The sequence below is a fragment of the Marmota flaviventris genome, chromosome 1, assembly GCF_047511675.1.
Source record: "Marmota flaviventris isolate mMarFla1 chromosome 1, mMarFla1.hap1, whole genome shotgun sequence".
Classification (NCBI taxonomy): domain Eukaryota; kingdom Metazoa; phylum Chordata; class Mammalia; order Rodentia; family Sciuridae; genus Marmota; species Marmota flaviventris.
This window is the reverse complement of record NC_092498.1, coordinates 198,525,041-198,549,624: the sequence shown is the minus strand read 5'-3', so window position 1 is coordinate 198,549,624 and position 24,584 is coordinate 198,525,041. Positions and strand designations below refer to the sequence as shown.

At 39.4% G+C, this 24,584-nt stretch overlaps 1 pseudogene; it reads left to right on the top strand.

Annotated features, from left to right (window-relative positions):
• The first annotated feature begins 23,490 nt into the window (after positions 1-23,490).
• On the top strand, positions 23,491-23,892 carry LOC114090278 (histone H3.3A-like; annotated as a pseudogene).
• Positions 23,893-24,584: the final 692 nt, after the last annotated feature.

Below are 24,584 nucleotides of genomic sequence, written 5' to 3'. Positions count from 1 at the left end.
CCAGAGCCCTTTCTTGTCCAGTTGGTTTCAATCCTTTCATTCAATGCTGGCACTAGAGCTTGATACCTTCACAAAATACATCTACCCACTCTCCTTCTCACAAATCTCCCTGCCCTTTCCTAAGCAATTTAGATTCCCAACACTAACCATGAACTTGTGAAAACACACATCATACAAAAACTGGAAAGGTACCAGGTCCAGTGTCTCTGCAGTAGAGATCCTCCACCATCTCCTGGATGAAGCTCTCTGACCTGAGAGGCTCCGACTGCCTTAGGCTGTGTGAGACAGGGGAAGGGAAGGAGGATGCACCAGGAGCCACCTCGCCAGCCCAAGGTGGGAGGTACTAGCTCTCAGATGGAAGAGGAGGCTGCCACCCCAAGGAGTCTCCTGTTTTCTAATTCTGCATGCCCAGCATGACTCCAATCAACAGGGTGGGGATAAGTCAATGGCAAAGTGTTATTATCCCTAACAGAATCAAACTGGTGCCTAGGGTTGGCAGGAGATGCCCCTCACCTCTTCCTCATTCCTGCAAGAGCAACTCCCACCCTACAGGCAGCAGGACACAGAAAGCGGGGTACCCCCTTTCTGCTTTTCCAGCTCTCCCCATCCACCCTGCTCCTCTCTTCCGCTCCATTCCAGCAGAGAGGAGTAGAGGAGAGTAGGAACAGCTGAGCCCAAGGAAGAGCCTTGAGGCTGGAGGCAAATACAAAAGAAGGTGAGACCCACAGGGAGAACTGCTTTTAAGCCTCCATCTGTTCATATATGAAAATGTGAAAAGCAAGGCACATGGTTTTCCATGGCAGCAATGAATGCATCTTTGATCAGGAGAGACCAACTAGGGTAGTAGTGAGGCCCCAGATTTCAAAGTTTTAAAGCCACAAGTCTGGGTTTGAAGCCCCCTGTGCCTCTAACTAGCCTGGTGAGGATATAGATGCACATGGCTTACAGGGTCTGAGATTTTTGAATGATGAAGCACATAGACCCACACCTGGCACACAATCAATGCTATCTAGAAGGACACATAAATAGCATAACAAAAGTCTCGGCACCATAGGTATACCTTCCTTAAGCACTTTATGGAGCACTTTACAATTTTCAAATATATTTAAGTTCTCTTCTCTTGTGTGATGCTCTCAGCAGCCCTTGGAGGTACAAGCTGTCCCCACATCACAGATGAGAAAAGTGAGGTTTTTAAGTGCCAAGAGGTTTGCTTGTCATCTACATGGAATTCCCAAGGGACATCAGAAAAAGAGATGATATCTGATGGATCCAATCAGAATTTAGCCATTAAAAAAATCTAGAAAAGGACACTCCTTCACGGTTGGCATGATGGGTCTTGTGGGCACAGTGATGTGTACTTATATATGGGAGAGGGGAACAGTACCATAATCTCTCCAAATCCACTTGTTACCATCCCCTCATACACACAGGTAAATGCATTTATGGATCCAGGATGAGAGCCCGGGTTCCTACTTCCAACTTCCCTACCAGTTTCCAGTGCACACAGACCTCAGAGGACCAACAAGGATGTTCAGCCCAGGGTTTACAAATGAACCACCACAGATCTTGGAGACTGTCATCCTGTGTGTGTCCAAAGCCGCCTGACTCCATCACGGTGTTCCTCAGAGATACCAGGACATTCATCTACTCCGTGCAAGCTACCCTCTGCAAAGCGCTCCATTGCTAGTTTATTCCTGTATCTGAGCGCCACCTAGTGGCATATTTGAGGGCATGGCATCCAAATATGCATTTTCTTTCAGGACCATCTCCCTACATTTAGAGCCATTCCATGTAAAATGGACACTTTTGACTCAGCACACATGTGACCTTGACCCTTTGAGATCCTTTCCACATAACATTCTCCGAACCATTACCTTAGCTTTATCCATGCCGGAAACCTGAAAGCACTAACCTGGCCAGTTGTAAACCTGGTCAGAAAACAACTTGGAACATGCGTCCTCTCTCCCTTAAAGCCCTTGGGGCTCTGATGTCCCAAATCCTTGTCCATGACTGAGCTAGTAGCTCCATAGCACAGGTTAAAGAACACAAAAGTAGGTATAGAAGGACCTGAGGGTCCACTGGAGGCTTAGATGGACTTGGATCAATCCTCCAAGTGCTCCAAATACACCTGCCTCCCCACCCCCTGTAAAATAGAGAAAACAATACCCATCCCTGATGACATTGGATCATGTTTTGGTGACAGCAAATACGCAATACTTCTTAGCAAAAATCCAGCATATAAGCCAAGAGAATTTAAGAAATTGGTAGCAACCTGTCCTGGTCCTATTTGCCTTTGCATATGCTGTGGGTTTCTCTTCCCAGGATGCCCTCCTCCCCACTCATCCTGGCTAACTCCTCCCTCAGGCATCACCCCCTCCCTCAACCCACCTCCAGTTGGGAACCCCCACCTCTGGGCACCCATGACATTCTGCTTCGGGTCTCATCACACTTTGTTGTAATCATTTGCTCCTTGTCTGTTCCCCCAATTAAAATGAAAGCTCTTTGAGAACAAAGACTGTGTCTTTTTTACTCTTGTATCCATGCTGCCCAGTACAGAACCCCGTATACAGTAGGCACTCAATCCCATTTGATGTTGAATGACTCAAAAATGAACTAAATAAAAGAATATTTCAAGGACCTGGAGATGTTCTCCTCTGTATTTTTCCGGAGACCTGCCTGTTTCTGATCTGCAGTCCACTGTGATTGATTCTTGCACGTATGTGAGGCTTTTCCCATACAGTTATATAATTGACCTAACCTTTTATTTAAAAGATGGGCCTTTCCCCCACTACACTGCAGTGTCAACTTTGTCGTATAGGTACGTTTCTGGACTATGCATTCTGTCACATTGGTCACTTCATCATCCAGCTTCCTGAAGCACAGACCTTGTATGCTTACCTATGCACACAAATAACAAAACTTAAGCCATCAATGATTCAGAGCAGTGCTGTACCCACTTGAGAGCCTGAGCCATGACACCCAGAGGAGGTTGCCAGGCTGTGAGCTCAATGGGTGAGCAGGAAGCCAAGGGTGCTAACCAGAAGGCTTCCAAGGAAGGGCAAGTCACAGGCAGCTCTGAAAGTCTTTTCACGTCTTGGAACTGCACAAGGTGTGGACTGTCACAGGAATGAAGGTGGAAGCCGGAAGGCAAGCCAAAGGGTCAAATCAGGAGGAATTTAAGCATTGCCTGAAATCTGTGACTGGAGTCAAAGGGACTGTGCACATCCTGGAGCTATGTCCTCTGGTACCTACCTACCTCCACAGCACCTGGCTCTCAACCCTACTGGCAGCTCTTCGGGGGAAGCTCCCCTGCTGAGCAACTCAGGGCGTCAAGTGGCTTCTGACAGCTGGGGCAGGGAAATCAGGGAGAGGAAGATGCTGAGAAATGCCTCCGTTCCTCTGTGCCCCCGCTGGGAAGCACACGTGTGTAAAGGGGCCCTAGGTGGGGACTGTGAGATGTGGACAACACATGGCCCTCCTAAAAGGACAGCTGTTGCTCAGCACCAGCCAAGTGCTTCCACATAAGAATGGGGCCCAGAGTTGCCAGCTTCTAGTTTTCTGAGAGAAGCTGCAAATTCAAACATGCATGCACGATTTTCAATTATCATTGGTCAATTTATTTTTAATTCTAAGCACATGAAACATATCTATAGAAATATCTGACCATATCCGATTTAATATTATGATTGGTATCTTTGAAATCAATAAAGGAAAGGGAAATTTTCCTATCCTTGATTCCTGGATGAATCTACAGCCTTGTTCAGATATTACAAGAAGAATGTGGAGGGAGTGTCTGTCCCCTAGACCTTGAGAAAATTCATTGTGAAAATGATTGAGAAAATAAACACGGCCCCCTGTTGGTTTACTTTTCTGAATATAATTGCATTTTAATAATCTGGGGTTGATCCTGGAGGTAATAATTGTTTGATTTCTCACATTGGGTTTGTGTTGATTATCTTGGAAAATGTGTTGAAACTTATTTTATTTTCCAATCTTGTACGACTTTAATGGAAATTCATTACCAACAGAGCTTTCTGAACTGGAAAGGAAGAAATTGAAAATACACATCTATATAGAAATAAAAAGACTAAATAAATACATTCTTTTTAGATGAGATATCTGGCTTATCCTGATGAAAAATAAATATGGTGTTATTTCAGCTTTAGAAATAGAACACAATACTATGGAAATAGTAAGTAAATGAAATTATCTGATTTGAAGGATCATTTGGGATAACTGTGGCATGGGATGAAAAGCATTAGGTTTAGAAATGTAAGATCTGTTTAAGTCTAGATTACTCCCTTTAGGGTAAGTGTGCTAACCTCCTTGTGATAGCATCACATTTCCTGTCCATTGGGGTCATTCCTTTGGCCAATGAAAGTGAGCAGAAGTGCATACATTACTCCAGATATAGCTTCCAGGGCTGTTGTAAGCTTTGCAGTGCTGTCTCTGCCTCCTGCCACAGAGATCAGCAGCATTCCAGGTGGTGGATACTGTTAGCCAGTAATGGAAACATCGATGCAGAACAGAGTACAGAAGAATCCCGAAATATGGTGGACTCCTTGTACTGCAGTATCGCCTAGCCCATCTCAACTGATAAGACTCCATAAATTCCAGATCCCATTTCTTTTATTTTTTTTTTTTTTTTGTACTGGAGAGTGAACCCAGAGGCACTTTAACATTGAGCTACATCCCAGCCCTATTTATTTACTTATTTACTTATTTATCATTTTTAATTTTGAGACAGGGCCTCGCTAAGTTGCACAAGGCTGGCCTCCAACTTGCAATCCTCCTGCTTCAGTTTCCTGAGTAGCTAGGATTACAGCCACACACCACACCAGGCCAGATTTCTTATCTTAAAATGCAATTTACAAATACCTACCTTATAGCATAGTAGTACATGTTATTTCACCTATCAATTATATATTGAGTTACTCATTTATCTACATCTAACACGGACCTCATAACCTCTATTCCTCATTTTAATAAAATATTGACGTTTATTCTACTCAGGATTTCTCTTAAGACCAGAACCTGTCTTTTCATCTATACATCTTAAATAACAGGAACAAACAAGCCAACAAACAAGATATGATTCTCTTGAAAGGAAAACAAAATTTGAACAGGTTGCGTAACTAGTTAAAACAGGTTTATCCCTCATTAGTCATCAAAGAAATGCAAATTAAAAACCACAATGAGACATAATTCCATGCCAATCAGAGAGAGAAAACCAAAAAGACTGGAAATATGAAATGCTGTTGAGAATGCAGAGCGAGTGGGAACCTCGTGTACTGCTGGAGGGGGTGCAGACATACACCCACTTGAACAAGAGGTTGGCAGTTCCCATCCAGTTATCCCACTCTTAGATCTTTATCCAAGAGAAATAAAAACATGTGTCCACTATATTAGCTAACAGTTCTGAGTTATATCACCACACACTTTGCGGCTTTAAAGAGCACCCATGGATTACCTCAGTTTCTGTGGATGAGGATCTCCATGGCTGAGCTGGGTCCTGTGCTTCAGAATCTCTCATAAGACTTAGGTTTAGAATCATAAGATCTAACCTGGTCAGGGTGTTGGCCAAGGCTCAGGGCTCATTTGAGGATCAATTAGGAAAGGAACCATTTCCTAACCCGTGTGGTTGTTGGCAGGATTCAGTTCCTCATAGACTCTCAACTGAGGAACATTCTAGGGTGATGAAAATGTTCTATGTCTTCTCAATGTCTTATTGGCTATTGACTGGAGGCTACCCCAGTTCCTTGCCATATGGGCCTCTTCATCAGAGTCTACAAAAGAGTCTACAGCATCTGCAAACAAGACGGGAGGAACAACCATTTGTAACATAATCATGCCTTTGCCATATTCTCTTGGTCAGAGGAAGTCTCCAGTCCCACCCACACAATAGTGTAAATACTCAGAGGCAGGGATCGCTGGGAGCCATTTAGAGTCTCTTGCCACACTTGTGCAAAGACTTGTACACAAATGTTCATTGCAACTTCATCCAAAATTGTCCCAAACTGGACACAACCCAAATGCTCATCAACAAGTAAATGAATAAACAGATTGTATGACTATTCATCAGAATACTACTTGGCAATAAAAGGGAATGGACTACAGATACATATAACATGAATGAATCTCACAGACATGACGATAAGTTAAAAAAAATTAGACCCAAGAGCATTCCTACCATAGCTATATAATTTTCAAGAGCAGGCAGAGGGCTGGAGGTGCAGGTCTATTGTAAAGCATGTGTGAGGTCCTGGGTTCAATTTCTAGCATTGTGAAAAAATAAAATAAATAAAAATTTTAAAAGGCACCACTGTTTTATGGTGCTAGAATCAGAATACTGGCTATCTTGAAGAGGTGGGTATTGGCTGGAGGGGACAGGAAGAATATTTCAGAGCCATGGAAGTGTTCTCTACTTGTGTGAGTGGTGACACATGAGTGTACCCAATTGTCAAAACTTCTCGATGACTTAAGATGCGTGTTCATTGTATGTCAATTATATTTCAATTAAGCTAGGCTTAGTCTCTTTCCATCGTAGTATCTTTGTTTTGTTTGTTGGTTTCTTTGTTTTGCTTGAGGAACATTTATTCTGTGCAGCAGCTAGAACAATTCTAATTTAAAATTTTTCATTTCTATGGAGAGGGGATATGATAAAATTCATAACACAGGAGGGGATATTAGCAGAACAGAACATTCACGAAGACACTTAGCAATATAACCCGCAGATCTTTCTGAATATTATTGAAAGATAATAGCCAAGGGGGAGGGTTTTGCTCAAAGATGGCTATAACAGTGTGAGGGGTATTTTTTTCTATTATTATTATTATATTCAGATAGCATTTCAAGTTGGTATGGGTTTTTGCACCCAAAGCAAAATACATCATTCAAGACATGATAAGCAAGACATCCTAAGCTCACATTGCTGCTACAGAAAGAGACAGCATTTGGTGGGGGCTGGAGAGAGTCCAATCGCTGAACAGCCGTGCAGAACCACAGGCCAGCTTGAAGGGCCAGATGCGAAGGGGAGACCAAAATGAAAGCTATCAACAGAATAAAAGAACACACAGGCAGGAAAACAGCAGGAGGGCTGCAGAAATAGAGGCAAGCACAGGGAAATATACCAAGAACATGAAATGTGCTGTTACTGATTTGCATGCCAAGTTGTGTCAATACATACCATATTTTGGGATAGAAAACTAAAATGGAAAAGAATTTTTTTTTTTTTAATGAACAAGAAAAGACAGTAGGCAGGCATCTTCGCAGTAACCTTGGAATGAGACCAATCTCTTCAAGTCAAAATCAAATTTAAAAAAAAAAAAAATGTTTAATTCCAACAGAAAGGGAATGGGGATGTGGATAAAGATGCATTGTAAATGAAGAGATGAAAAGGTATTTGGGGATCGAAAGATACTGTGTGTCCCAAGAATGGTCAGTTGGATGTTTAATCATAATAAACACACTGAGAATAGAGGCTTCTTAAGGTGTGTGGCTCAGAGGCAGAAAACTAGTACTAAAGAGCAGAAGCAAGTAGAAAATGGTGCTTTCCATCCAAGCCCCCTGCCCCCCGGTTGTTGTCACTCCTTTATTCCACATACTTTTAGAGTCCCAACTAAGTACTTTGGCATCACCCCTCTCCCTCAGTCTCCATGACTTTGCCTCCCCCAACACCTGCTGCTTGGTCCTCAGCCACAGGCTGGCCCCAACCTCTCAGTGTTCCTGACTCAACCCAGGCCAGAGTCCCCAACATCCATCCCCACTGCTCTAGGTCAGAGCTTTCATACTGATTCCTTTAATATGTAAGGATGTAGCATCTTTTAAAACTCCTTATCTTTTAGAATTACTTACTGAAATGTTTATGAATGGCCTGCTGTCTGGGATTCGCTTCAAAATAACACAACCACGAAAAAGTGTGTGACAATAAGGATGAATTCACAAACAGTATTGAGCAAACACACTGGACGCTGAAAAGAACACATACGTAGGATCCCAGTATTTGAAGATCAAAAACAGACACAAGTGTTTTGAAATACAAGTTATTGTTCAATAGCCACCTCACAGGAAAAAATGGTGACAGAAATCAGCAGTGGCCATCTCTGCAAGGTATTGATGTGATGGGGACAAGAGGGAACTTTCTAGGTCGGTGGGAATGCTCCATATCTTGTTTTGCTGGTGGTCAGTCCCTCATGTCCAGACTCATCAAATGCTCAAGAGGTGCACATCTCATTGTGTGTTTATTATATTTCAATTAAAACTAGGTTTAGTCTCTGGCCACTTCTTCATATGGGGTCTGTCAAGGAACCGTACCACCCAGAACCAATGAGTACAGAACACATGTTCCTTTTAGAAAGAAGACGTCCCATATACAGTGAGCCAGAGGAAGCCCAAGTCCAGTCACGCCCGTGAAGCCAGAAGGCATGGGAGGGGCAGAGGGCACCTTCTTCACAAGTCTAAGAATTCTTCATTAATAACAATGCTTCTCCCTGGAAAGACTCATAGCCTCAGAAATCAAGTTTAATTAGAAAAGAAACAGTCAGTAACTCAACAGAGAAATGAAGGGATTTCCCAATCCTGAGAATGGAGGAAGACTGCAGGGTCACCCTAGTCAAGGTCTACCTGGCTCTGAGGAGCAGGAGAACGTGGCCTGAGGACTTACCAGGCTCCAGTCTCAGCTTGAATTTATTCTTCCTTTCTCTGATGTTGTTTATAACTATTTAAAATTGTCTGGCAGCGCTCACCCAACTGGTTTGTCAACTACAAAATAAGTCATCACAACATTGCTTGTGTTGTACAGCTATCTCACCTGCTAAGGACAATTTAGTAGAATTACCACAACTTGATTCAGGTCTCACCCCATGCCCCGTCTGTATTTTAGGTAAGTATATATCATCTGTATTTTTATATTAGGGTGATGTTTCAGGAAAGAATAAGTTAAAGTTTGGTGAGAAACATATTTACGCACACTCAAAATGTCTCCCATAAAAATGCTTATTAATTACAAAAGAAGAAATGGTAATCTATGGATGGAGAAAGATGATAAGATATCACATTAGCCAAGGGATCATTATTCACATCATTGATAATGGAACAACTAAAGATATGATACATTAAGTAGGATACGATTTTAGCCCATTTTCTGTTGCTATAACAAAATATCTGAGACTGCGGATCTTATGACGAAAAATTTATCATAAATCAATAAAATTTATTATAATTAAATAAAAACTATAAATAAAAATTTATTATAGCTCACAGTTTGGGAGGCTGAAAGTCAAGATCAGTAGCTCCATCTCGTCTCTGGTGAGGGCCCTCCTGGCTACATATCATGGCAAATGGCATCACAGTGAGAGTTCATGCAAGAAGAAGAGAACAGTCACTTGGCAGGACAGAAAGCCAGGGTCGGGAGGTCGGTCTTGCCCTTTTTATAACTTGCTCTCATAATAACTCATTCCTTGAGGTCAGCGTTAATACCTTCAGAAAGTAGTGCTCCCCCCACCGCCCTGTGACCTAGCCACCTCTTACCAGGCCCCACCTCATAGAGTTTTCACTACCTCCCAGGTCTCCACACTGGGAACCAAGCTTCCAACACGTGAAACAGGAGGGGAGCACTTAAACCATATCCAGGCCCCAGCAGATACACGTTACTTATGGCCAAAATGTGTAACCTCAACCCAGAAAAGAGAAAGCACCAGGCAAAACCAGTTAGATGATGTTAGAACCGTGAAAAGACAAAATTTTAAAAAATCCCGAGGATGTGTTTCAAATTACAGGAAATTAAAGAGACGTGAAAACCAGATGCAATGGGTGATCTGGATTATAAATAAAAAAACAGCTGTAAAGGACCTTAATGGGGCAACTGGTGAAATTGGAATATAGACTGTAAATTAGAAGACAGCATTTTGTTCAATGCTAAATTTCCTGAACTTGATAACTATATTGAGGTACATAAATAAGAAAATGTTCCTGCTCTTTCAGTAGTATTCAGGGGTGAAGGTATGTGATATGGGCAACTATTCTCAAAAGATTCAGGGGAAAGGGCTGGGGTTGTGGCTCAGTAGCAGAGCACTTGCCTAGCAAGTGTGAGGCACTGGGTTCAATCCTCGAGAGCACCACATAAAAATAAATACAAAAAATAAAGGTATTGTATCCATATACAACTAAAAAAAATTTTTTTAAAGATTTAGGGGGAAAAAACTTGTGAGTGTGTATGTAAAAAGAAAAAAGGAGAGAGGAAAAAAAATGTGTGTGAATCTTGTTTCAAATAAGGTGAAAATGAGAATAGAGATCTGAAGCAGATTTAATCCTCTCTGGATTATTAACACCCCCCAAAAATCAGAAAAAAAACTCTCAGTCAGTGTCTCAATAGGAACAAATTGAACTATTGGGGGGCTCTGTTTGTGTCTGGCTGGATGGATGGGAACGGCTCAGATCTTCTGTCTTTTCCCTTTGTTACCATGACGGATGCTGCACTGTCACATAACACCTGTCAATTTAAGAACAAAAGACACTCTAGCTCACCACCACTTTTCTTAGAAATGTTATTTTCTCAAAATCTGGGCACTGGCAAAATAGAGCTATAAATAATGCCAAATTTTTCCCCCCTCTCCACTAATAAGGAAAGACTAAAGTTGCTGATTCTCAGATTATTCACTTTCCTTTTGCTAATGACAAATATCTACCTACCAATATGGCATTTAATTTTTGAGATATTTTTGTGCATGTCCTTAAGTAATCCTACAATTGTGGGAGTAGTTTCTCCAATTTATTTTTTTTTTAAAACTAGGTTCTGTAGAAATTATTTGTATTTTAATCAATGGTGAGGTCTGTTTTATAATTTATCACTCATGAATCTCTATTTATTTACTACTTAATCTTCTGGTGACATCAAGCTGTAGCCTGAATTATGAGAAAAGCAATAACTATTTATACAAAGATGCTTTCGTAATTTATTTAAAAGACACTTATCGAAAGCCTTCAACATGCTAACCACTCCATTAGTTATCTGGAAATCAGATAGTTGTATAAATTAGACATGTCACCCAATCATAAATTATTTACTCTTTTTTTTTTTTTACAGTAAAAAACCCTCAATGCCTACAGGTTCAGATGAGAACTGACAGTTTATGCACCAAGATCACAGAGATCTATCTGGGGTCATTTCAGTTTGAGTTTTCACAAGAAGCTAGAATTGAAGGGACAGAGAAATGTCCAACAGCCCACACTCGTGATTTAGACTAAATACATCAAATCCCAGCCTCAAACAATCCATATTCAAGATAACACAGTATCTGGTTCCAACTCTTATTCTAACTATCATTCCTCATACCAGGGCTCCTTAAAGAAATGGTTGATTCCAGGGCTGAGGTAAAGAAGGAATAGCTAAGCAAGGAACATCATGTTGTGCCAGAAAGCACAAAATGCTTAAAAACTACTGATGACAAGATGGAAGAACTCGGGATTTGAAATAAAAAAGGATCCCAGTAACCCAATTGGGACAATTTAAGAATACAGGGAGCTGAGGCAGGAGGATCATGGGTTCAAAGCCAGCCTCAGCAACTTAGCAAGGCGCTAAGCAACTCAGTGAGACCCTGTCTCTAAATAAAATACAAACAAGGGCTGGGGATGTGGCTCAGTGGTTAAGTGCCCCTGAGTTCAATCTCTGGTACCCCCCCCCGCCCCGCCAAAAAAAAGAATAAGAATAATGACTGAAATGGATTATAACATTGAACAATAATTTTTTACAAACACGAGTTCACAGTGATACTCAAAGTGGAAAGGGATAAAAAGACTTTTACCAAAGAATATTGGTTAATAAAAGTAGAAGGAATAATAGAATTGGAAAATAATTCTTTCAACCACCAAACATTGATTCAGACAAGGATCTGAAATGTCCTCCAAAGCCTTGTATTTAAAGACTTGGTTCCTCATTGCAGCAATGTTCAGAGGTAGGGCTTTTGGTAAATGACCTTGAGGGCTTTAACCTCATCAGTAGACTAATCCATTTTATGAATTAATAGTTTGAATGAACTACTGGGAAGTGGTGGAAACTGTTGGCAGGTGGAGCACAACTGGAGGAAGTAGATCACTGGGGACATGGCTTTGGGGACTACATCTTGTCCCTGACCCTTCCTTCCTCTCTCTCTGCCTCCTGGCTGCAATGAGCTGAGCAGCTTTCTTCCACCATGCCCTTCCACCATGATGTTCTGCCCCACCTCAGGCTCAAAGCAATGAAGCCAGGCAACCATAGACTGAAGCCTCTGAAAACATGAGCCAAAATAAGTATGTCCTCCTGTTTATGTCAGGTATTTTGGTCCCAGTGCTAAAATGCTAACACAATCATTCAAGGAGCACAACTGGAGGAAGTAGATCACTGGGGAGTAGATCATTCGTGGATATTAAACCATTAGATGAAAGATTGTTGGGGAATAAGAAATTACCATAATGTTAAACTGTTACACTATAAATCACATAATTTTAAAGAGAAAAACCTTCCTTTACAATGGAAAAATCTAGTGGCCCCACCTTAACTGAGTGACCAAATTTAGCATTAAATGACAGTAGGACATCCTGACATCAATTGAGTCCCCATAGGAAGCTACATAAATCATACAGCATCGGGGCTGGGGCTCAGTGGCAGAGCACTTGCCTAGCATGCATGAGGTACTGTGTTCCATCCTCAGCACCACATACAAATAAACAAATAAAATAAAGGCATTCTGTCCATCTACAACCCCCAAAATAACTTTTTTAAATGATACAGCATCACCATGAAATGTTCTTACCAAAAATGTATAAAAAGAACCCAATCAAACCTCAAGACACACTTCAGGTTTATAGGAGACACAGAGAAGGAAGAAACAGGTTAAACAAGATCCATCAGAAGTAATATAAGTCATAATAAAGGACTTTTTTACAAGACATCTCTTTCCAAAGTCAATATTAGCAGAACTTTCAAGACGGTGGAGTGTGTACAACCATACATTCACACTTCTCCATGAAAGCAATGAAGATACTGACATGATTATTAAAATCGGCTTTTTTTTCAGAACTCTGAAAATTAACCAAAAGTTTACAACAATCTAAAGAGGATCTATTCAAAACCCAGTAATGACAGTGAGGTTTGTGGAGGTGTTTAATATATTTTTATTTGTAATTAATACATGGTGATTTTGTACATTTGTGAGGTACAGTGTGATGTGTCAATACTTGTATACAATGAGTAATGATCAGATCTGCGTGATTAACAAATCTATCACCTCAGACATTTATTTGTGTTGGAAACGTTCCAACTCCTTTCTAATTTTGAATTATTCTGTGAACTGTTGTCCTTCTCTTCTACAAAACATTGTAAGTTATTCCTCCTATCCAAATGCCTTTCATACCCATTAACCAGCCTCCATCCATTCCTCCCTTCCAATTTATAGCGTTTTTACCTTGACTTATTCCCATAGCCTTCTTCCTAGCTCTAAGGAAAGGTTGAAAACCAACAGCCTTTGGGTTTGAGTTCTTCAAGAAGGCCTGTCCCCAGAACATTGCTGCTATTTTATTCTCACAGCTCTCTAGAAAACCCCATTTACAGGGCATTGTCATTATTTGCCCCAACTCAGAACTCCGCTCACTCCACAGGAAATGCCCGATTCCCAGGGCACTGGCAAAAACAATAAGTAGCAAAGTTCAACATCACAGTTGCCTAAGGCTGCCATGTCAGTAGGGGAAAATAAGAACCCAGTCAAAAATTAATAGGGCGGGAAAGAGTAGAATGAATTGGACATAACTTTCCTATGTTCATATATGAATACGTGGCCAGTGTAACTACACATCATGCACAATCACAAGAATGGGATCCTAATTAGAATAAGTTACGCTCCATATATGTATAATATGTCAAAATACATTTTACTGTCATGTATATCTAAAAAGAACAAAAAAATAGTTGATAGATCTAGGGAACAGACATTTATAGAATGTGGAAAACTCTGTTATATTTCTGGAGATCGATAAGGCTATGTACACATGCTGGACTGTAAGCGTGCCCAGGAAAGATCCGGAAGGGTTCTAACCACTTACCGCTGGGTGAGCTTCAGGCCCTATATGAGGAGGAAGTGAAGGCTAAGGCAGACTTGTAAACATGAAAATATGGCCCAACCTGCACACAGGACACTTAGCCAAGCATGGAAGACTGACTAACTAAAACATTTGAGGAAATATTTGACCAGTAATTAGCTGACTTCTAGCTAACCACAGGGGCTTTGGTGACTGCAAAATATAGTGACTGCAGACTTTCCTGTGTTAACAAAATTAACAAGAAAAGTCACTAAACAAAGTCAGCAACTGTAATAAATCATGTGGATAGAATCTAATGCCCAGAGTTGCTAAATTGTGTTTTCTAAAATGTTCAGTTTTCAGGAACAAAAAAAAAATTATAAGACATGGTAAGAGAAAGAAATAATGACCCAAAGACAGGGGGAAAACAATAGTCAATAGAACCTATCCCTTATTAGACTAAGGTTATAAATTAGCTTTCATCGATATGTTCAAAGAGCGAAGGAAACCACATCCAAAAAAATTAAAGTATGACAATATTGTCAAACCAAATAAAGAATATCAACACATAGAGATATAACAAAAAATAACCAAATAAAAATTCTGAGCTGGGCACAGGGGTGCACACCTGTAATCCCAGCAGCTCAGGAGGCTGAGGCAGGAGGACTGTGAGTCCCAAGCCAGCCTCAGCAATTTAGTGAGGCCCTAGCAACTCAGCAAGACCCTGTTTCTAAATAAAATATTTTTTAATAAAGTGTTGGGAATGTTGCTCAGTAATTAAGAGTCCCTGGGATCAATCCCTAGTACCAAAAATAAATAAATAAATAATAAAAGTTTCAATAAGAGATCCACAGCATATTTAGTGTAGCAGAAGACCAAATTGTTAAACTAGATAGACCCGAGGTTATTAGTCTTAGAAATAGGCAAATTATTAAGAAATTATTAAGAAAAATAAATAAAGAGCCTTAAAGATCCATAAATATCACCAAACACACTAATATCTGCATGATGAAAATCTCAGTTGACGAGAAGAGAGAGAAAAGGGGGTAAAAGAAAATTTGAAGAAATAATGGCCAAAACCCCCAAATCTGATAGAAACCGTTAATCTACATACCTAAAAATTCAATGTACCCCATTGTGTTAGTCAGCTTCCCATTAATATCATAAATATTTGAGACAATCAATGTATAAATAAAAAAGGTATATTTTGGCTTTGGAGGTCAATCATGATCAATTGGCCCAATGATTTGGGGCTGGGGTAAGGCAGCACATCATGGCAAGAGCATGTGGAAGAGAAAAATCACTTACCTCATGGACAAGGAGCAAAACAAAGCAAAGAGAGATCTGGGTTCTTACCATGTCTTTCAAAGGCATGTCCCCAGTGACCTAAAGACCTCTTGCTAGGCCTACCTCTTAAAAGTCCCACTTCCAATATTGCCATCACAGGGACCAAGCTTTTTTTTTTTTTAGTTGTAGTTGGACACATACCTTTATTTATTTATTTATTTTTATGTAGTGCTGAGGATCAAACTCAGGGACTCACACATGCTAGACAAGTGTTCTACCACTGAGCCACAGCTCCAGCCCAGGGACCAAGCTTTTAACAGATGAGCTTTTGGTGGTCATTTAAGATGCAAACTATAGAACTCACACAAGATTAAAAAAAAAAAATGTACCTACACTTGTCATAGTCAAATTTCAAAAGCCAAAGAGTGAATCTTGAAAGGAATAAGAGGAATAAGAACTCTGCATGTACAAGGAATCCTTAGTAAAATTAATAGATGACTTATCAAAAGAAATTATGGCATTAGAAGGTAGAAGGAATTATTGAAGTGCTGAAAGAAAAAGACTGATAAACAAGAATTATTCCCAGCAAACTATCCTTCAAATGAAAAGGAGAAATTAAGGCACTCCCAGATAAACACAGAGAGAGTTTGCTTCTAGCAGATACATTCTACAGAAATATTTAATAAAGTCAGGATGAAAAGAATGAAAACTAGATGATAACTCAAAGCTTCACAAGAAATTAATAGAATTGCTAAAGCTGACTACATAAGTGAATGTATAAGGTAAAAAGAAGCAATTTGTATGATAATAATAGCACAACAGATAGGGAAAGAATGGACACTACTTGAGTAAAGTTTATATATACTACTGAAATTAAGATAGAATTCATCTGAATTAGATTGTTTCAAGTTGTTATTGTAAAACCCAGGGCACTCTCTAAGAAAACAATTCCAAAAAAAAAAAAAATACAGTAAATAAACAACAAAGAAATGTAAATGGTACATAAAAATATTATACAACATAAAATAAGGTATTGAAGAACATAGGAACAAGAAAAACAATACAGACAACAAAGGGCAAAGTTGTAGACTAAATCCTAGCATGTTAGTAATTACATTAAATGTAAATGGATTAAATCTAATCATAAGGCAAAGATTAACAATATGAATCTTTTAAATTATCACAAATTAGAATCAGAAGCACAATTAAACTAAAAATATGCAGAATAGTAACCATAAAGGAGCTAAAATAGCTATATTAATGTCAGACAGATTTTTAACTGCTACTTTAATTTTTTAATTTAAATATTTTAAAAGCACAATTCAGCCTGAAGAATGAATATTGACATATATGCACCCCAAAAAAAACTTTTTAAATTCTTAAAACTAAAACTGGCAGAATTTTATGAAGAAAGAGACTATGATAATTGGAGACTACAATACTCTACTCTCAATCACTGATAGAAAATTAGACATTAAATCAGCAAGGATACAGAAGAATTGAACAACTGTATCAACCAACTTGACCTCAAAGGCAGGTAGCAATCAGTTTAATCAACAACAGCACAGTTCACATTCTTTTAAAATACACATAGGACAGTCTCTACAATATACCACATTCTAGACTGTAAAATAAGTCTTTCAAGTGCTTCCCAAAATTATAATAACTTGTTCAATTATCTGCTCCACTATCTGTCTCCCACTCAAGATTATAAGATTCAAGAGGATGAAGACTTATTCACCACTATATCTCTATCCCAGTTCAACGCCTAGAGCATAATGAGAATCCCCATAAATATTTTTAGGAGAAAAAATGAATATATTTATTTACTGATCCACCAATATGTTGTTAACTATCATGTGTATCATTAGTTATTAGAACATATCATGTGTTAGTCTATCTTCCATGGCTATTCTAAAATACTTGAAGCTGGATAACTTATAAAAAAAAAACAGGCTTATTTATCTCACAGTTTTGGAGCAGCATGGTGCTGGCTCTTATATGAGCCCCTTGGCTGTATCAAAACATGGTGGGTAGCATCATAGCAAAAGCATGTGCAATAGGGAGAGATCGGATGATGAAACAGAAAGCCAGAGAGAGAGACTAGCTGAGAAGGCTTGCTCTTTTATTGTAACTCTGAAGAACTAATAAATGTTGTCCCATGAGAGCCACATTTATTCCTTCTAGGGGAAACTCCTAATGACCTAAAGACCTCCTCCTAGGTTCCATCCCTTAAAGGTCCCACCATCTCTTCATATTGCTGCACTGGAGACCAAGCTTCCAACACATAAACCATTAGGGGACACGCTGAAACCATATCCAAACCATACATACATAGCACTTTATTTTAGAATAGGTTTGTCTCTAAGGCACAGTTATCATTTTAGATTCAGGTCTGCTAAGTTCCCTGGAAGTCTCTGCCAGCCTGTGTTCATTATCTCCACAGTTTTGAGGTGGGAGGAAAATCAAACAGAATTAGCATTAGTAGTCATTTGGGAGGGAAAATATGTTGCAAAGAACATAGTAAATCAGTCAAGGGTGAGGCAGAAAACATCACAAAGAGGATCGTCTGTTGGGTTGTACCAGTGATTACTATAGCATCTGGCATATCGTGGGCTGCAGGGTGGTTTAAAAAAAAAAAGTGGCTTATGGTTTGTTTTCTTATCTTTGATTCCGTCAGTCATCAAATGAGAGTTATTTTTGTTCTCTCCCAAGAGGACAGAACAGATATCTCCCAAACACTGAAAATCTAGATTTTTTCCCCTCCACAGGAGCATTTAATAAGTGTTTGTGTTTATAAAAAGATAAACATCAACTCAGAATCCCTCAACACAGACATTTGCTGTTAAAAGGATAAGTTTATTGAGAAAATAACTAGACTGGGGAGAAGATGCAACACAGGCTTCATGCTTCTCTGAGGAGAAGGATCTAGAATTTGGAAAGGTCATTGCCTCATAGTGGGGAGAGAAAGGGAAAGGGGGATGTGCGTTATGGTGTTCAGAGGGGCTGAGGTGGCAAGACTGCAGGGGCATATCTTCTAGTCCTTGGGAAGACTGAGTTATACTTCCTGCAGTGTAGAAATTCTGTGAATGAGACCTAGTTATCTGTGTTTAAGAAGCCATTTAGACAACTCTTAAGCACATTCAAGCTTAAAGAGCCCTGGTCAATAGAATGAGCCCCATTAGTGTTTTAAAAAATTGTTTGTATATACATACAAATATATATCACATATGATAGAAAATCATATATATATATATATTACACACACACTTAGATATGCAAAATTACTTGACTAATATGCACCCTAAGTATTCATAGCTACATCTAGGTGAAGAACTTAGATTTTCTTTCCCTCTCCTCACCTCTCTGTCTCCTTCATTCTCCTCCCCTCCCCTCTCTTCTTCTTTCTTATGGATTTTATTTTTTTAAAGAAATATATAAATATATAAAGAAAATATAAGGCACAGTGTGATCAGGTCTCCACTTCTCTGAAACTCCCCTCTGCCTCATTGGCTTGCTCCCCTCAGCTCACAAGAAGTCTGCAACAGCACAAATGCCACATACAGATGTGACAATACCTAAAGTCCACTTCATTAAGTATGTCTTCTATAAGCAAAAGATCTACTCCTTGAAGCCCCTCACAAGCCCTCCTTTGGGTGCTATTGGGCACATCTGCAGCACACTGCCACGCCCTAGCTGATCAGAAAGGGCTGTAGAACCATTGACTTGAAATGAGACAGGTTTACCCCCTGAAGATGTCTCTTGCTGTGCATGACTAATGGCAGAAGGGAATGCGAACAAAACCCAGGTAGAAGGAAGAACTGGGGACACTGACTGTAGCTGCCACATAGGTTTGTGCTGCTCTTCACCAAGGGAGTTATTCATTTTAGATGGAATCTGTTGAACTCCTGCGATTGTTAAGGATTTTGCTTTTTGGCAGTTCCACATACTCTACTATTCTCCCAATATTTATTATAACTTATTATATCAAAAGGTTTGATTATAACAAAATACAGCATTTACATGATCATGACTGTGTGAATACTATTTTCTAAGCTAAGTTGTAAGTTATGGTTTCATTTTCTTTCTTTCATAGTTGCCTGGATATTTGTTTTAACTTGTTTTATTCTTTATGACTGCTTTCTTCTACCGCCCTGTTAGACAACAGTATATTTTGTTTCATGCACTCACAAACCCCAAGCAATCCATCAGGGTTTTGTTGTTGTTGTTTTCCTTGAGGAGCTGTTCCTCCTACAGTCCTTTTATCCTTCTACTATAATCTGGACTGGCTTCTGCCTAACCCCGGGATACAATTGCTTTCTAAAAGGAGACATCCTCCTCCTGTGCTGGGTCTCCAGTTTCTGGATCTCCTGGACTGTTTTTCTTGGCTATTTCTTTATTTTTCTGAAGCATATCCACTCTTATATTCTTGTACATTTAAATTATTTAGTTCCTGAATACCTAAAATACCGTTATGTTGCTTTTTTAATGTGGAAGTAATTTATACATTATAGAAGGGTTATAGGAATAGAAATAACCTTCATGAGCCATGATGCATGCCTGTAATCCCAGCGGCTTGGAAGACTGAGGCAGGAGGATCACAAGTTCAAAGCCAGCCTCAGCAAAAGCAAGGTGCTAAGCAACTCAGTGAGACCCTGTCTCTAAATAAAATAAAAAATAGGGCTGGGGGTGTGCCTCAGTGGTTGAGTGCCCCTGAGTTCAATCTCTGGTACTCTGCCCCCGCTCCCAAAAAAAGAATAGAAAGAGCATATGGCCTAATTCACTTGTTAATATTTTGAACCATTCTAACATCTGCTTTTTCTTCCTCTCCGTCTCTTTCTCACTCTCTCAGAGATGAACAGATGATAGTGATAGATTTTTTTCTAAAATATTTCAGAGTTACTTGCTGCATCATGGCCCTTTATCCATAATTACTTCAGTGTATATATTTTCTCAGAATATTCATTTTTAGTTAAAATATTTATTTTATACTTGTTTATTTTAAAGAGTTAACTTAAATGAATTAAACATTTGAAAAAAACAAAAGTAATATATAGACACAATAGATCACTAAAAAATGCTAAATTTGATAGAAAGTTCTAAAAATCTTTCACATGGCCAACGATCCCCTCACCAGCATTTATTAATATCTGCTATATGCCAAGTGCAATCCTAGGAAGTGGAGACTTCAAGATTAATAGCTAAACTGTCAAAGATAGTGTAGGTTTTTTTCAAACATTATTAGAACATAGTAGAAGGAGTGATTTGCATGAAGCAAAATCTGAAACTCTTATAGAAGTGACAGGATTTAATGTAGGCCATGGACTTAATTTAGAACAAAGGAGTTTGTTAGATGGAAAAGCAAATGGGGGAACAAAAAAACAGAAAAAGTGCATAGTATAAACCAAACACAAAAGTAAGAAAGTGTGGATCGGTGCAACTAGCCTACAGTCACATCCTCAAAGATTCATGAGAGAATCTAGGCAGTAAAGAATTGACCTGTAAATATTCAAATAATACAGTAGTTATTTAAAAGATGACAAATTCTGAACTAGTTGAGTACCCCTTATCCAAAGTGCTCAGGACCAGAAGTTTTATTTCAGTGTATATGTTTTCATAAAACCAACTACTTTACTCTTACATGATCATCAGTTTTCAACTTGAGGAAATTTAACATTGATTCAATGCTTTAATCTATTGTCTAGATTCTAATATTGGAAAGAAGCCCAAAAATGTTCTCCTTTTTAATTAATTTTTTAAATTTATATATGACAGCAGAATGCATTACAATTCTTATAACAGATACAGACCAAAATGCTCTTGATAGCAGTTTATTTTCCCTCTGGTAGAAGATCCAGTCAGATCAAGCATTGCCTTTAGTCGTCATGTCTCCTTAGTCATCCTTAATATGGAATATTTTCTGAGGTCTTTTTGTTTGTTTGTTTGACATTTATATTTTTTTATGAATACAGAAACTCTTTTTGAAATAGAATATACTCCATTTTGCCAGCGTCCCGTGCTGACCAGATAGGCTGGGTTCAAAGAAGCTGGCTGCAGTATTCAGCTAAGAAAACTGCCCAGAAATCACGCAACACGCGGGCATGAGTTTCTCAGATGGAAGGACGGACTGCTCTGCGACCTTAAGGGTCAACTTCCACGCTCAAAGGTGCTGGAAGGAGCTGGAAAAAGAGAGTGTGCACCCTGATAGGAGGAACACACAAAGGAGTTTTGATAGAATGTTCTTCACCAAATAAGACAGAGGATAAGCTTTCAAAAAGGGGTTGTCCAATCCCATTGGGTAATGCCCAAGTCCAGAGCTGAAGCGCCGACTGAAGGTGAAGGCCACTTGCTCCGCACAGGACAAACCAAAACCCCTTTACTCAAGGCTGAGAGGGCATGCTTAGCTCAAGGACAGTGCAGCCCCCCACACTGGGTACATCCTTGTGGTTAGATTCAGATAGTTCATCTCTGGCTAGAATACTCAGAAGTGATGTGCTTCCTCAGGTTATCCTGATGGAAGGAGCAATTTCCATCTGCCCTTCATTGATGGTGTGAATTTTAGTCATCAATCAAGGTTTGACTAGATAGATTTCTAGATAGTTACTGAGCTTTCTCTTGCAACAAAAATTATTTCCCTGGGAGATATTTAAGACAGTGCAAATATTCTGCTCTTTGTTCAATTTCTGCCTAGATTGAATATCCACTTGATTCTCACCTATACAGATCTTCATCTAATAGTTGCAAAATGATGATTCTACAATTCTAGCAGTTCTAGAACATTTATCACTGAGTGTCAGGAGCTGCCCTGGATGCAGATGCCTTTAAGTCTATAAATAGTCTACCAATTATTACCTTCAGCCTGGCATGGCAGTGCCAGGTCACAGTAACCTGGGCATTACCCCAGCCGGATAACAAGGCATGGCTCCAGCTGCAGGCGTCACCCCACTGGGGTTGAGTTACACTCATCTATTCCTTTGTCATCCTACCTACCCCTTGCCTCATTTGAATGGCTTCTCTCTGATAAAAGAATTCAGCATGCGCTCCTCACTCTTTTTCTTGCCTGCCTTCCCCCCCACCCCTTGCAGAAGCTGCAGCTGAGGTGCGGTCACTGAGCTCAAAGAAAAGGTACTTTCTGTGTCTGTGTCTTTATTTATTTCCCAAATTCGCTTGGAGTGGCCCTGACTGGTTTAGTCATGAGACGCGATAACTCAGCACATGGCATTAATAGAATAGTCTGAGTAGGGATGGAATTTTTAGATTGAAAGTCGTTTTCTTCAGAATTTTGAAGGCACTGCTCCACTATCTTTCAGCATCCCACATTGCTGTTGAGAAGTCTGGTGCTGTTCTGATTCCAGTTCCTTGATGTGTGACCTGTTCCCCATCCCACCAACCCCAGAAATTCTTGGTCTAGTTTCTTGATCTTGGTACCCTGGCACTGTGTAATGATGTGCCGGAATTTCAAAATGTTTACTCCTTTTCTTCCTAGACGACTTCCTCCAGTTTTCATCATCCTACTCCAATTTGAACTGGTTAATGTTTAGGACAAGTACATAGCTATCCTTCTTTCCCTTCACTAGTCTATAAATATTGGCTTCTCCATTTCCTGGACACCAAATCTTTCTCTTTTTTTGGTATGTGTCCTCCTCTTGCTGAACCATATTCTCTAATACTGTATCTCCAGCATAATGTCACTAGAAAAAGAAAAACCAATCACAGCTGGATGTGATGTGGAACAACTGTAGTCTGAGCTTCTCAGAAGGCCAAGGTGGGAGGGTTATTTAATATCAGGAGTTCAAACCCATCCTGGGTAATGTCAAAGCTCTATCTGGAAATGATAAATGATACACAGGGACAAATACAGAATCATTGTACATAGTTGTTCATGGCATAATCATCTCTAGTATCCCTGGTTCAATAGCATCTATTAACTTGTCTGAATGTACAAAGCAGTATTATATAACTTATAAACTAACTCGGGAAAAATAATAGAGGCTAACAGGGAAGAGAACAAAAGGGACTTTGAGGTTATCGAATATACTTCATTTTTTTATTTTAAAAAATTTACAAACTAGGTGTTCACAGCCACTGCACTGCCTCTAGCTCGCTGAGCTCCAGCCAAAGGAGAAGGGGAGTAAGCAAGGAGGTCTTTCTACCATGGCTGGTACAAAGCAGACCGCCGGCAAATCGACCAGTGGTAAAGCACCCAGAAAACAAGAGCTGCTCGCAAGAGTGTGCCCTCTACTGGCGGGGTGAAGATGAGGTCATCGTTACAGGCCTGGTACTGTGGCACTCCGTGAAATTAGACGTTATCAGAAGTCCACTGAACTTGATTCACAAACTCTCCTTCCAGCGCCTGGTGCGAAAATTGCTCAAGACTTCAAAACAGATCTGCGCTTCCAGAGCGCAGATATTGGCGCTTTGCAGGAGGCAAGTGAGGCCTATCTGGTTGGCCTTTTTGAAGACACCAACCTGTGTGCTATCCATGCCAAACGTGTAACAACTATGCCAAAAGACATTCAATTAGCACGCCACCGCATCCGTGGAGAACTTTCTTAAGAATTCACTATGATGGGAAACATGTCATTCTCAAAAAAAAAAAAAAAAAAAAAAAATATATATATATATATATATATATATATATATATATATATATATATATATATATTAGATATTTTTTTTCCAAGGGGTCAAAAGGAACCTAAGTATATGATTGCAAGTGGAAAAATAGAGGACAGAAATCAGGTATTGGCTGTTTTTCCATTTTCATTTGTGTGTAAATTTTTAATATAAATGCAGGGATGTAAAGCATTAATGCAAATCAAAATGTTTCAGTGAACAAGTTTCAGCAGTTCAACTTTATAATAATTATAAGTAAAACTCTTAAATTTTTCTGGACAATGCCAGCATTTGGATTTTTTTAAACAAGTACATTTCTTATTGACAGCCACTAAGATGCGTTTGTAGCATTTTTATCATAGAGTAGATTCCATCCATTCACTATGCTTTTCTGAGTTGTCCTACATGCAAGTACATGTTTTTAATGTTGTCTCTCTTCTGTGCTGTTCCTGTAAGTTAGCTATTAAAATACATTAAACTATAAAAAATTTACAAACTTTAAAAATCATGAATGCATCATTTATGTATACATAAGGTATTCATCAAAGTATTAAGAGTTTCAAGATTGAAATATTGTGCTCAATAATAAGAGACAGACTGATTACATGAAGGACATAAATCCCTACAATGTA